Source organism: Artemia sp. Qi Xiang Cuo, chromosome 17 (assembly GCF_049724085.1).
Source record: "Artemia sp. Qi Xiang Cuo chromosome 17, ASM4972408v1, whole genome shotgun sequence".
Lineage (NCBI taxonomy): Eukaryota > Metazoa > Arthropoda > Branchiopoda > Anostraca > Artemiidae > Artemia > Artemia sp. Qi Xiang Cuo.
In genome coordinates, this window is record NC_142810.1 from 35,160,607 (window position 1) to 35,177,054 (window position 16,448).

The following is a 16,448-nucleotide window of genomic DNA, read 5'->3' on the forward strand; positions in this document are numbered from 1 at the left end:
AAAAAGAGACACTCAATTTTTTATATATCACTGCATTCTTTTTTTAAGTGAGAGGCTAATTACTTTTAATTACTTTTCTCGTTTTTTCTTTAAACATGATATGCCGCTTAAATAGAAAGATTATGTTTCTTGCTGGTAATTTGTTAACTCATCCTTTTCGAATTTAATATAGAATTATTAATCACTTAACGGATTACTACACAATAAAAACTATCTATACGTTGACTAAAAGTCACTAAGCTTAGATATGACATTAAACCACTAGTTAAAACTTAAAGCTTTTACGAAAAAAATAGTATAGACTAGCATTGGAATTAATTCCAATTAGTGTTTTGTTAATTGCTTATAAAGTATTAATGACATATTAATTAATCAACATATTAATTCAATATATATATATATATATATATATATATATATATATATATATATATATATATATATATATATATATATATATATATATATATATATATATATATATATATATATATATATATATATATATATATATATATATATATATATATACATATATATATATAATATATATATAAACATATATATATATATATATATATATATATATATATATATATATATATATATATATATATATATATATATATATATATATATATATATATATATATATATATATATATATATATATATATATATATATATATATATATATATATATATAATTTAAAATGCCTTAAGTTATGTTTTTACATAACTTAATTATTTAAACACAAACAATAATTTTAAGCATAAGGGTTTTTTCAAGTCTTTTTCAGTGCAATAGGTCTTTTCTAAGCCTATATTTATATGTTTCGTGTTTTATTCAATAACGTTTACAAGTTCTTACGCCGATTGCCATTTTACGGTCAAATTCATAATCTCCTTATTTTTAAGGGGGGGGGGAGTGTCTATTGTCTCAACCTGTATTTCGTTGAAATTATTAAAATTTCTCTGTCCAAAAGTGTTTGTGTTATAAAAGTACTGTATTTTCAGGTGATTTTTAGAGCACTTTTAGTTAAGTTTTGCACCTCATTTTCTAGCGCAATTGTCCATAAAATTGCAATTTTTACGATATACTGGTTGCCAATTTTATCCTAGCTTTAATTACTATTTTGTTTGCCAAACAAAGATTGAAAATAATTCCCTTGACAAGGGTGAATAAATTTGAATGCAGTGTTCGGTATCTGTGGTTTATTGATAAGCTTAATCTGGGAAAATTATATGAATGAATTTATGTTCGTTACTGTGTGCTTTTTCGTCGTATAATGTTCTGTTTAATTTAAAAATAAATGAATGTGTTTAGTTTGCGTTAGTGTGTCAACGGATTGGGATTTGAGTGTTTGGGTTGGCATAGGTGACAACCAGTTGTTTAAATTAGGGATCTCCAGTGCCAGTTCGTTTTCTCAGATCCAATACATTGCTAGAGTTAAAATTATAACCTTGAACTACTGTGGTTTGCTTGTGAATTAATTTAATATGTGAAATTATTTATACCCGAAAAAAAACTTTGGTTTTTACTGTGCTATACTTTTTAAATTGTGACGATTTTTATCTACGGATCTTATTTATGTATACCGTCCTTATTGGGTAAGTGTTCATTTGTTATCTTCTACTATTTATAATAAGATTACAGCCAGCTTATACATGTAGCGCACACTTAATGTAAACTCCCGCTGCCTTTCCTATTATTATTTTCAATTTCTGTCAAAAAAAATTTTTTCAAGTTCGACTGGAGGTGCTACCACAGAGGTTTTTTCAAAACAACAAAAAAATTAAAAACAAAATTATTTTTATTCAATATACATATCAAAAGAATCGGCTTTAATTCTGGTTCTCAATATGTATAATTCAGTTAATTTCACTACACCCAATAAAAGTTACGAGTCAATTATTAATAACTTTATCTGTAACGCCACTGTGTAATTGTTCCCGTGATAAAGTTTTCTACTATCAGACCGTGTTTTATCTGATATACACTCTATCTGATATTCGACCAAACTCTACTGATTTATAATTAGACTAGACTTGAGGGTGGTTCGTCATTGAGTAACAGCAAGAGCCGACCAGAATTATCAATGACAGCTATCCCAAAAGGATGCCTTGTCTTATCCGTTTGTCATAATGTGGGCTTATATTCTATATAAACAAGAATAACAGTTTTCATACACTGGTAGCTTTACATCTACATGACTCAAAAGCAGCCATGGTTTAAAAATCAAATTTGAATTTTCTTCTGACGCATTTTGTGCGGCTAATTCAGAATTTGAACTTTTTCTAACGCCATTATTCAGATGAAGGTCCTCTATGTAGGGAAAGGAGGTCCTTTTAAGACCTATCCCCATGCCTCGATTTCCTGTGGTTTTCGGTTTCTCTCACCGAATTTCTTGCCTTATGAAGACTTCCCATCACAGCTGGGAAACAATTCTTTTTTTTTCTGTTCTTTCAGTGACTTCTACTAAGCTTCCACATTTGTTTTCTTAATTCTAAGGTTTCTTTTCTCTTTTTTCATCCCTTTTCTCAAGTGCTTTAATTACAAATTTATGTATCTTTTCCTTCCCTTTGCTTGTGAAACTACAAAAATAACCTAGTATTCGGGGTAGCTTTAACAAAGGTAATTCTATTGCTTATTACGTCGTAAATTACCCTATTTTCGAAGCATCTCTACTTCTAAACATACTCAGAAATGGCAGCTTCTAACCTATAATTGTTCCGACCACAATTTATGTGCTTCCTTTGCTATATTGTAGCAGTGTTATCCTTAAACAATAAGGCTATAGCCCGTACCCGTAGTAAGGCTGAAATAGGACCCTATTTGCTACTATTATGCCTAAAATTCTTCTGTTTCGACCAACACTTCATCGGTTCAGCTAGATTTTTTTTTCTTTACATATTATCTTTTATTTTATTCTCTTAATTTGCGGTAAAAATACTTTATTATTTAGTGATATACGGCACTACTACATTGCATTTATTACTAACACTAAGAAAACTATCTAATTATACACTTACTTCTACTTGCTAAAATCTAGATACTGTATTTTTTTCCCATTGGAGAATTCTTGATTGATCCTTTATTCCATTTTTTTTTCTATTGTATTCAAATCTTTGAGGGAACACAAGTCTATTTCTAATAGCCAAAGTTCGAGCAAAGCTGCTCGAAGTTTTGCTAATTCGAGCACCGCTAAAAGCGAAGTACATTTACTTTCCCCTTTTTAAAAATCCATTTCTGTTCCAATCTATAGTTTTTATTTAGTCCTCTCGACCAAGCTTTTCCGACTGCCACCAGCTGTGGTAAAGTGATTTTAAGGTTTTAGGGTGAAGTTGAGGTTGTTGCCTTATTTCTCCCTTTATAGGGGAGATACTTGTGGTCCTAAGGTAAATAAACTTTGGCTGCGAGCCTTAGGCTATGACATGATTAATGAGGCATACCAGCTGGGAACATTCGAGGGACTAAACTTAGATTGTGGAGAGGTTGGCTATAACACAATACTTTCATTCAGCTAACACACACTAGTACAGGGTTTGATAATATATATATTCCGCTGGGACTGGTGGTCCCAGGGAGACAACAAGTATCAGAAATCTACAATAATATATAATACAATAAGATACTTGAACACTTACATCAATTCAACAATATTCAAAGGTGTTTCTAAATCAACTGACTAGAGGTCAATCCAGCATAAATTAGTATATCAGACCCCGTTCCCATAAAATGTATATTTTATACATTTCGTCCACCACACCTTATCGGGACCCACTGACGCATATAGCTGGGAATTGGTCATTTCTCAATTTCCTATTGAGCATACACATTCCAGGATGTGTCCCTTATCTTAATAAGAAGTGGTATTTTTAAACTTTTATATTTGCGTCTTAATATTTTGACTAAATACCAAAATTTACTTAATTAGAAAGCGTCACCATACATCTGACGAGAATTTTGAGTATTGACATTTTGTTAAAAATAGTTCAAAGTTCGGATGAAAAAGACTCCGGGTTCAATGCAACCCCCCAGGACCCGGGAAAGGCGTTCTAAGTTACGCCTTAATAGGCATGTATTGTTCTTATGGAAGAGATGCTCGTATAATTTTCGGAGAGGGCTCACTTGATTGGAAATTGTTAGTTCTTACTCAATTTTTAAGAGTCAAAATAGATTGGAGTGCAACTAACCCCCGCCCTCCACGCCCTTAATGTCCGATGGTAGACAATAGGATCTGTATTTGGACATGTAAGGGTCCATATTAAAAACACTGACTAGTGTTTATGGTGCAAGGTCTAGTAGAACACTGCCTTCGGGAGTAATTACCCAATAGGTTTCAAATTAATTTAACGAGATTAGTGTGATACTCTCAGGTAATGGGTCGGCAAATGTATACTCTAAACGCACACTCTTCGTTCGTACTATACTCGTATCTTGAGTGCCAGACAAGTCTAGTACAATGATACGATGTGTTTTAGCAAACATTTCATCGGTTATACCATTTTCAAATAGTTGCGAATCATGATCTAGGGTTTGCATTGTCAACTCGTACAATATTCTATAGGATTTATCAAAAGATAGATTGTAGGGTGGGATTCCAATTACTTTGCAGAATATAGATGAACGTCCAAACATCTCAAATTTATGAGGGTAGCCAGTACACGAACCTATTGAAATAACGCTTTTTACAAATGCCAATGCTAATTTTGACAGGATTTTGCCATTCTCAAGGGAAGAGTCGGTGAAGGTGCGCGAGCCTGTGGCAATATTACGTTGATAAATGATCGTATTAAAAACAAGTAGTTGAATATTATTTCCATTGGCTCTCAGATTTTCAACTGGCAAAGAAACAGAACTCATAACCTGCTTCTTTCGTACATGTAGTATTGCCGAGGTGAGAGAGAGAGGAGTTACATCAGGATTGGCAGGAGGTTCCTTTCGTAAAATGAAATTGGATGGAGCAAGCGTCAATTTTATGTCCACTTTAATATTTGGTGGAATCCATTGAAATTTACTCAAGAAATCATAACTTATTTTCCCAACTAGCTGTTATTAACTAGTTGCAGCATTTTTAAGCACAATTTTACTACTGGTACCTTTATTATATTCATATATATTGTAGGTACCTCTAAATCCCTTGTATGACTTGGGTAAAATTAACATTAACTGATTAAAGCTTGTATGATTTGATAGATCGTTGCTTGTGCTAACCAGTGTGCTATTTATGTAGACACTGATTTGACGAAATAAATTATGTAATATACAATTTTCATAAGATATTCTATTAGCACGAATTGGCATTCCATTGCTGGATTTCTTGACTATCACATATAAATCTATAAGTGTCGAAAACATGTCCATAAAGTAGTCTTTATTGGAATAAATTTGAGCGGTGAAGAACAGGATTCTAATAAATTAGAATCAATGTTTTACACTCACATCAACATTTTCTGCATTGAATAGATTTAAAGATGAAGTGATTGAAGGATGAGAATACTTATGCGGTAGATACGCCATTGTTCAGTCTATGAAAAGAAATCCAGTTTCGATCTAGCAATTCTCTTCCTGGGGCTTTGTCTTCTATTTATTGTACGTGTCGTCTTTTTCCTTCTTTTCTTTGACAGGGGTGATGTATTTCGTTTCTGACCTTAGTAGAGACTGATGAGTGGTGCACTGTTTCTCAGCCTTTTTAAACTTTTTTCATTTTGTTGAGATTTCAATTGCTCGCCAAGGGTTTGCGCACTGGACCTAAGACTGCCCGAAGCACTTTTTTCAAAATCCTTGCCAGAGCTCCAATCGAATAGTAATAGTCCATTCCATTGCCCAGTTGGCTTGTGCCACGAGTATTAACATAACAGTTAATATCAGGACAAATGAATACCTCTTTTCTATTAGACATCTTGTTTTTGAACACCGACAATGATGGGTCGAAAATGGCATGTAATCACAGGCAAACCTTTTGATATTGCTAGAGGATCACCTAATTCAGTTCTTAGTGTTAACTGGCAGAGTTCCAAATAGGAAGTGTTTACGGGGATATACTGAAGATGCTCTATGTTTTAATGATGAATATGTTCTTGATTGGTTTTTGTTCAAGATTTCGTAGGAGGGGAACTCGTAAGAACTCGTAGGAGGGGAATATTGCTATTAGCCAAGTCTGGACGTTTAAAAAAAATGAAGCATAAAGAAATATACAAGTGTCCGTGGAGAAGGCAGGCGGATAGTCAGCAAAAATAATATCTGTGTTTCCGGCACTTTTACCATTGATTATATTAAGTTTAAAGCCAAGAACATCTTTTAGATCATCATTGAGACTAACCTTTTCACTGGCAATGGGTGAACTAATGAAGATCTTGCCTTCTTCCTTTGAATAGTTGAAAGGAAAGACTCCTTTCTTACGAGCGGAAACTCTTTTATTGATATAACGACATAAACCCTTCATACAAGTGAGTTCCTTGTATGGTAATTCAACATATGGATAATCCATCGAATTGAAATTTTGAATTTTATGTTGTTCGCTAGCGGCTGGCGGCCAATCATAGGGTCTAATTTTTATATCATATTTACGATCTTTTCTTAGGATGTCATAGGTATTTTTGAAAATACAGTCGACAAGAGACAGTTCATACGCGCCGTAAAATTTGATAGTGGGAGAGAGTTTTGTCCAAAAATCACTTGTTTTATTCAAATCATTGTAGAGAGGGTTGGAATCATTGGACATGAATGTCTTCTAGAAATCATTGGGCATTGTTAATGTCTTCAACTGCAACCCAAGAATCAAAATCGGAGTTGTATCCTAGCCAACGAACAAGCAACTGTCTCATACCCCATGCGAGTACGGCTTTTTAATATCTTTTAATTTGATAAAAAATTTTAATTTGATTTGATAAATTTCACAAATTTTTAATTTTTAATTTCACATCTTTTAATTTGATAAACTTCACAACTGTTTCTAACTTTTTGTAGTTCATATTCATAAGAACAGCCGAGGATCTCATCATCTTTGGTGTCTCGCAGACGATATGTCGAGGGTTTGCTGTCTAGGACTTTTGACACTTTAAAAAGTTCAGTGGACCATAAATAATTCCCTTTTTCAAAAATATTGCTGGTTCTATTAATTCGAACAGTATCGCCAACATTGAATTTTTTCTTCACAATTTTGTTCCACTGGAATCTTTTTTTAAGAAAAGTGTCAAATGTATTTTCACTGCAATGAACTTCCTGAGGGCTAACACTGGACAGAGATCGATGAGGAATTTGGTTATATATTAAGATTGTTTTAGCTAAATCAGGAATAAGAGTAGCGATATTTTTCAGAGTAAAATATCTTGAAACTAATTGATAAATTGTTCGTATTAATTGTTCAGCCAATGCATCCTCAATCGGACTATGGCCATGATAATGCCTTGTATTATATTTCAGTAGAACCTTTTGTGCATGTGGATTAACCAAATCGCTACCACGGTCACTTTGAATTTTTCTATAGTTATCTTGTTCAAGAATACTTTCTAAAGCCTGAGCAACTTCAACACCTTTCTTTCATAGCAATGGAATGTATTATGCATAGCGACTAAAGACACTGATTGCCACTAGAATATATTTGTAGGGTATATTGTACCGTCTTTGAATCTCATCTAGAGTTAAAAGATCTGTTTGCATTATATGTAGTGTTAAAAAGGCTTTAGTTGGTCAATATTGTTTGCCACGAAGCCTGTGATTCCGATGTAAAGTGTAACTCGATTAATTTTCTAGATACTGTTTTGCATTTTTAAAAGTACTACTGTTGCCAATGACATCAGAGGCAACTTTAGAAAGTGTTGTGGGTGAGCTTAGACTACCCACTTCACCGATATTATCATAGATATGTTTTAAAACTTCATCCATTTTGAACGCAAACACGTAGTGTAATGCCCACTTCCCTTTGCACACTGGAGGGTGGTGCTTGTGACGGTGAGTTGATATTGATACATCTTCGCTTTTGTCTAGTCATCGTTGTCGGCGTTATCAAATCATTACTTCTCTTAGGAGTGCTAGTATTTTCCAACATTGATTTAAAATCTTCTTCCTCTTCTACTTTTTTAAATGTTGTTGTTAGAGAGCTAACATCCCCACCATATTCCCTTAATTTCTTTAGAATTTGCTTATTGCCAGTAAGACTTTTGGGGAAGTTTGATGTATTTAGAAAGTTGTATAGATTATTGTCAAATGATAAAAGTCCTTTATAATTTGTAACCATATCACAAATTAATTCGAGTAGATTATAACTTTTACCCTGAATTATAATTCGTTTCCCCGTACTATTGACTTGAACTAGATGATAATCATCACCACCACTTTCTAACATGAGATATGTTAATACTCTTTTACTCTTTTCCCGATTAGTGTGTGGCAGTAGGTTTCCAATTGATGTCACTATTGAATTCAATTCCTTCTCCTTTGATTTTGATGTTGTTGCTGCAGAATCTTGAGGAGATATTTCCCTACTGGGGGCTGAGGATCAGTGACATTGACGGCGGTGGGTCTCTCATAATACGGTCTATGTTTTTCCATGCGACGAAGTCAATCTTGAAGTGAAACTAGATTTTTATCGTCGGTAATATTTACACATTAATGAATTTGCTTAGATTTTCCTCAAAGTGTTCAATTGGTGAAAGGACAAGTTCTGTTGGAGTCAATTTGTAGGGTTTAGCCATCTAGAGAAAACTGTTTACAAGTCCTGCAGTTACTGGTAGCAAAAGTGTAAAAAAGCTATCGCCCGCTTGAAGGGAACGTTTTCTTTTAAAATCTTTCCCTTTGTTTTTACAAGCCAAGGCACGTACTGTGGAACGATGTTGCTTTGTCTGTTGTCTAACACCTTCTGGCAAGTGTACATTACCCTCAGTTAAATTTAAACAAAGTTCAGATATTAGATTAATAAATTCTTTTTTAACACCATGTTTGAGTATGGCCTTCCTGTGTGGGGGTTTTTAAGTGCTTAGGACGGAAAATAAGTGTCTTTTTTCGTGTAGTTTATTCAGTGTCATGATGGCAACTAATAGCCCTTTCTACTGTTCACCGGAAGATATACAGTAATTTATTTGTCAAAAATATCTGTGACTACACGTAAATACTCTGGTGTATTCTGATTAAGATCCAGTAAAATATACCCGTAGGGCTTATTTGTCGCCTGACTGTATATTGAAAGTAGAAATTTGGGGGCACCTGGATATATTTGCTTATTGAGAGTTATTAGGCAGCTTGAATCACGAACAACACTGTAGAGAATATAGACGGTGCAGTTCAAAGCAAGGGTCCTCATACACTTGCTCTGATAAAACAGATTGTATAGAACTAGGGTTATGGAAATGTGTTCATGATGAGAGCGAATAGTAAACAGTTGTAGTATTTCCTGCGAGAACTGATAGTATAGATAATACATAATATTGATGGTGTAGTTCCAAGCAAGGGTCTTCGTACACTTGCTCTGATGAAACAGATTGTATGGAACTAGGGCTATAGAAATGTGTTCATGATGAGAGCGAACAGTAAACAGTTATAGCATTTCCTGTGAGAACTTTTCATTGAATTCAGCTAAATCATCGATAATCAGCCATGAGTTTGGCTCATTACTATTGAAAATGTCAAGTCCCCGTATGAATTGTATTGGCATGGATGTAGCAGTGGCAATAGCTTTTATTTGGTCATAAGACTTTTGCCAAACACTATAGCAATAGTAAATTTTTTTTGGTTTTTCCAAAAACAGTTTGTTACAATTTTTAATTATTTTAGCTAAAAGTGTCGTTTTCCCCGACATTGACGGGCCATAGAGAAACAATCTGAATGGTGTTTTAAATTGATACATACTGCTGCTGACAGCAAATGGACTACAACGAACTGTAAACCATACTTTTTTGATGAACAAATATGATAATAATAATTTTCCCCTAGAGCCGCAGCATATTTCTTGTACGTTATTAAATTGCCACAAAAGCAACAAAAACATATTTTTTCTTTTATTAAAAACACTTTTGTACAACAACAACAACAATAAAAACAACCACAACAGAACAACAAGAATGTAAAATAATGTATTTTTATGTATTTTAAATAATGCATACAGTAATAGCAAGAACAGCAGCACAGTTGAACACATTTGTAGACTATTTACAACACTATTAAAACACTATTTACAAAATTAAAAGATGAGAATCACCCCCCAGGACCGGGACCCCCACCCCCGGGGCCGGAGGCTGGGACCGGTCTGGACCCCCACCCCCAGGGGCCGGAAAGCGCGGCCCGCTGTGGCGGAAAAGGCCGGCTGGGGCTGGGACCCCCCCTCACCCCCCTGGGGCCGAAAAGCGCAGCCCGCTTCGGCGGGAAACAAAACTCTGTCTACAATAGCAGCAGCAGCAAAAGTTAAATGATGACGAAAATGATGGCAATGAAAATGGAATGTAGATTATATGGGAAATTGCTGTCCCCCTCCCGCCCACCAAAGTACTATTTTTTTTTTAAATTAAGTTGATTTATCCAGACCGAGTTGTTTTCGATAGTCCATACATTCAACTCGATGTGAAATACGGTAGTGACCATGGGGGAGTACTTTCATACCATCCTCGAGTACATAGACCTCGTCGGATATGCATGACATGGCATTTTTTCCCACTCTAACAGTATAACTCTTAAATTGTAATGAGCGAATTGCCATTACTTATACTCATGGCCCTAAACTACTTTCTATACATTTTCTGTGGACTCTCATATCGACATTACTTTGTACAACGTGTGTAGGCACCCCTCTGCACGCTTGTTTTACATGCTTATCGTGTGTTTCCACACAGTATACTTTTGGACTGGGGAACACCGCATTGGATATTAAATCGCTCCCCGTCTCAGATTTTAACATTAATATTTGATTGGGGGCCTGGCGTTTTAACAACTCGAGGTAGATGCTCTTATTCCAATTCGTGTAATCCATCCGCGAGCTGATGTATAGACCATTTTCCAAATCTTTCAATAGATTATCGGTTTTAACTTTGAACAATAGAGAATCTGTGTCTCCATAGTACACTTGAACCTCCCCCTCCCTTGGCCATTGTACCTTACACACAATGTAAAAGAATGACAAAATGTGTTTTTTGAAAATTTCAAGTACTGAACATCCTCCCGCAATATTCTCATTCAGAACAGCGTTTCTCTTTTTTCTGCGTAGGAGAACCATATTCGGGTCTATGACCGTGAGTGTTGTGAAATTGAGATCGGCGACGATTCGTGCACATCCTCTGGACCAGGCTACAACGTCACAACGAGATCTGTTTTGTACGCTTCCACACATTTTTCCAAAAGCTGAATTTAATATAAGTTTATGCATTTCTTTTTGACATTTACTTTTTGCCTGTGAACGTTTACTGACAAACGTGTCAATAAACGTTTTCAAGTAGGGTTTCTGATCAAATTGCAGAGCTCTGTGTATCTTTGTAACCCTGAAACCATTGGTCACCATCCATCGCAATAGCACATGGTGAACAACAATATTCTTTTTCGGGTCCAAATATGCAATTAGTTTCTGCTCAGAGGGGGTCGAATGTATGGCCATATCCTCAACCAAAGACTGACTGTGTGGAGTTAAGGAGTCCCTGGTCACCAGTCTATGTACACATGGAGAAACAAAATCTTTTACAGAGTCTTGGAGCTCTATTGGTATGTGACCGTCAATTTCAAATAACCTTCAATTGGGACCATTTTCCTCGACAGTATGAATGTTGGGGAAATCTAGGGCACGTGGATTTCAAAACAATTTGTAGTTGCCGTAAGGTGAACTTTAGTGATGCATTGCTAACGGATATACTGAGTCCCTGTCCAGAAAAAAAACAATGATATTTATACAGACATCATAATTCTGTCCACTTCGAAAAGTTTTTAACACGCGATACCCATGAAAAACATATCCCCCCTCATAGATCTTTCAACAAATAAGTGTTGATCCACATCGGTGATTAATCCTAATTCCTCCCTACTGATTCTTAGAATTAAGTCCATCACGAGGAGTGGCGTTGGAAAATAATAGCCAATGTCTAGCCCGAATTCCAAAGTAAACCGATGTTCGTTCATGTAGACGATGTCTAAAAAAGTGATCACCTCATTTGCAAAGAAAAACCTATAATAATCCCAATAATTTTTACAGCCCCCTTAGTCCATACCCTTTTGGCAAATTCATAATTATCGGCAGTACATTCACGACCGGTAAGTGAATTATAGAATGCTTTAATGGGGGGGAGTTTCTCCTCACTTAAACTTAAGCCAGAGTTGTAATAGCCATATGCATATACGCCTTTACAAGTCAGTAAGTCATATATTTCATTGTCTGGAAAGTGCTGTTTAAGCAGAGGGAAACTATCAAAATTTTCACTTTTCTGCACTTGAATTAGTTGGCTGAGAGCCTCGGCGAAAAAACTATAAGAATCTAAATAACGGTTTTATTCCAACACGTACGCCCATTATCCACTGTTTGCCATTTGAACTCTAAAAGCAGCAACTTCTCAGCAGATTTGGGTATAATATTGTAGGTAAATGAGTTATTTACCCATGGGTTATTTGCAATCCCCCTCCCTGTGCATACGTGCCAAAGTCTGGAAAATAAATTTCAAATCCTAAATTGAATTGTGAATGAAAACTGGTATAAAGAACTGTTGGCTCACATTCACATTACAAGATTGATGTGCTACTCCACGAAAATTTCTAACCCCTGATGATATTACTTGCCATAAATGATCTTGGTTGCAGACTTTCCCCTTCCCCCTTAGTGTTTTTCCCCTACTCCCTTTCCCCTTAGTGCCCTCCACAAATTTCCCCTTTCATACCCAACATATTTTCTTATTTTTAATAGCCAGACGATCCTGTGCTGATAGGTATCATTAGGTAGTGTGTGTGTCTCAAACGGGAATTTGCACCATTCGCAGTGATAATTAATTTCGTCAATGCTTTGATCATGCAATCTTTCAGGTCCAATATCTCAACTATTTCTAAGAGACGCATAGTGTTACTGCTATCTCTCTGCGCATGGGTATAAGAAACTGCAAAAGCTTGATTTTCTTTGATACGATTGGGATATTGTAGGTCGTTCACATCTGTGAGCTTGGCCTCACAATCCAAAATTATTTTATCACTTTGCATAAGTGTATTCTGGAAATTTCTAAATAATAAGACTGTCCAGGCGTCAGCCACAGTCTCCACCGATTGATATTCGTGTCTTTTGCAGTGTTTCATGTGATTTTGTAGCTTTAATTCAGTACAAAATCTAGACAAACACATTTGGCAGCAGTATCGTACCCCATTTATTTTTTCTCTTCGCCCTAGAACTCTACTAATATCCGTTATTGGGTTGGAATTACCGATTGAATTTGGTTCACTAGGTGGTGTGTACAACAGCCAAACCCAGTGTTTCACAGATTCAATCGATGGGGCCAATACTGGGAATATTATCCCCTTTTTTTGAGAACGCATATGCTATGCAAATTCTATTGCGTACTTTTGCAATTTGGCATTAGTTATTAAATGAACCTTTGCCAGTTTGAAACTATCTTGTTCTCTGATTATTGTAAGAAATTTGTCGGTTAAGCAAGAGAAATATTCTCGGGGAAAATCAGACCCTTTATTCCCATGTAGACCCACTGATCCAAATTTCTCTTTGTAGCTTTATTTTGTAGAGGTCGGAAAGCCGATATGAGAAATACGTACATGAAACAATTTTGGCCTGTTTAAAATCAGATTTGTTGGACACTCTGACATCCTTCTAAATCAACATTATATTTTAATTCAACAGGCCTCTCCCAATGTCTCCCTCTTAAAATAAAATCTTTTTTAAATTTACATATATTTACACTTAAGTTTTCAACAAATAAAAAAACTACCATTCTCATTATAATTGTCCTTATGTGAAACAGCATTGTCGACCCAATGCATAACATTCTCATCATTCACCAAATGAGGGTACAGTACCAGAATTTCAGTGTGCACATAATGGTCATATACTTCACCGTGACTTTTATTTAAATAGAATATTTTTAAAACAATTGAGGCCTTAATGCTGTTTCACCGTCCTCAAAGTTGAATTCGGTGTTCAAGAAGTGCACGAATTTTCTCCGCATATGCATGGATGATATTTATAGGGTCGCTTATTATATTCCCAGCCAACAGTGTATTAAACGGATCGCCAAAGGTTACAGCAAAAACGTCTATTCTATTCAAAATTGAATTTGTTTGCTGAAATTCCGGTGGCGGTGAGAATTGTATATTATCACTACCTACTTCCCCACCTGCGCATTGTTCAACAATTGGGCTGGTTTGTGGATTGAAATCTCCCAGTTCGCTGAATATATCCTCTAATGTGTTGTGACTATGCGAGTCAATCCAAGCGCATTCATTTTCTTTTACAATTAAATTCATTAAATCTGAGGGGGAAGGGTTCTCATTTCAATCGCGACTAAAATTATCTAAAATATGTATGGTATTAGGGCTCAGCCAAGGTAGATCATTCTTTAGAAAATCTTGTTCTGAGCTAATTTCATTGAATTGTTCAAATGTACTAGCGACTACATCTAAAGAATTATTATCAACACTGAAATATTCTCCTTATAAATTATCTGCCCATTCCATGTCGCTAATAATTTTAGCAGGTGTACCATCTAAATTATGACTACCACAACACTACCGTAAAAAATTTACCGTACCGTTCACTGATACGTGGTGGTGTTTCAATGGCGTCACGGAATTGCATTGGGGCTTCAATTGGAACCGTTTCGTCAATGCGATCATATAATTCACGACTTGTTTCTTCAGGTGGGGAGAGGGTAGTGATGAATCCGTTCTAACCTATAAAGAAAATATACACTTATTTTCATAGTGCATATGTCACCCATTTTTTTTTTAAAGTCAAAAATTGGATTGAAAGTAAAGGAGTCAATAGTCCATTGTTAACACATTACCGGTTATGAGAGGTAACATGGCCTTTCAATTACAGCTACTAATTTATTTGCAAAGGGATAGCTTAATCAGCCTATATTGATAGCCTTCAGATTTGATTCCCTAATTTGTGTATTATCTCAAGGTTGAATGGCTAAATGAACAGAGTAAAAGAGGTATTTCAATTCCAGGCTATAAGCAATGTCCCCCCTCCCCCTACTGTCCCCCACATCAAAATGCTTAAATTGCGCCCTTGCTCTTTCCAACTATTGCAAAGGCGCGTCTTTCTATTTTCATTGCATCTGTGATGCAATCACTGTGGAATACACTCCCAAATTTTTGCTTCTGGAAAAATCCTTCAAAGGAATCTAGCATCAGATTGGTTTACTTGAAGAAAAAGTTCATAGTTTAGAAAATAAACTGGACGATTTCGAACGAGAGAGGAAACTGGACTCGCTTCTATTTCATGGTGTCAAGCAGCCCACTACGGTCGAAATAAACAGTACCATGCGGAGTGTGATCCGCAAAAAATTGGCCTTGTAAATATTGCCGATTGTGATTTTATTAGTGTACATAGACTGAGCCTGAATAACAACCCGGCAAGTAGACCTGACAGAGTAGTGCCAGTTATAGTGAAGCTCCGTAACAAAGAGATTGCAAATTCTATCTTCAAAGCTAAGCCTAAACTTGCAAAAAGCGGGATCTTTTTGTGTTAAAACCTTACGCGCAAGAAGCGTGATATTTTAAATGCGGCTAGAGATAAATTTGGGAACAAGTGTGTATGGTCCAATCAAGGTCAAATTTTCGTTCGTGAAACTAGCGATTCTTCACCCCGGAGGCTCTGGTCGCTAGAAGAAATCTTCTGATGCGCGTGTCATTTTTTGCATATATTATTAGTTAGCATATCTTCATAAGTTTATCCCTGCTTGTAGAAATTTTAGTTACGTATCATTGGTTTTTCATTTATTTTTGCAGTTTAGCATTAGTTTTCCATTCAGAGGTTTTGTCCTCCGTCAACCAGGGACACATAATCATTTGTTGTCTGTGAAGTTAAATAATGGTAGTCGCTCCATGTATTAACCTTTCGTATTTATAGTCACTTGAAAATAATCCATTTCGTATTGATGACGTATTGTTATCTCGCCTGGCAAATGATCCAGCTGAAGTTAACGTTAGGCCGATTAGGCATAGTAGATATGTTGATATTATGAATAGTAATGTAATCGATGTGACAAATATGGATTTATGTATTGGTTAGGGGAACTGTCACATCACGTTGAATTTTTCTGAAGTGTTGAACCGTATTACTTCATGTTGTGGTAAAATTGTTATGTTGGGTATATGCGAATCTTTTCTTACAGAGGATAGCTTTCTCCCATCATATACTTTTCCAGGGTACAAGTTGGTTTCAAAATCAAGGAATTCTATAATGCGGGGTGGACTTGCATTTATAATTAAGGATCAATAAGATAAACAGTAAAGAAGGATTTATTTTGTTGGA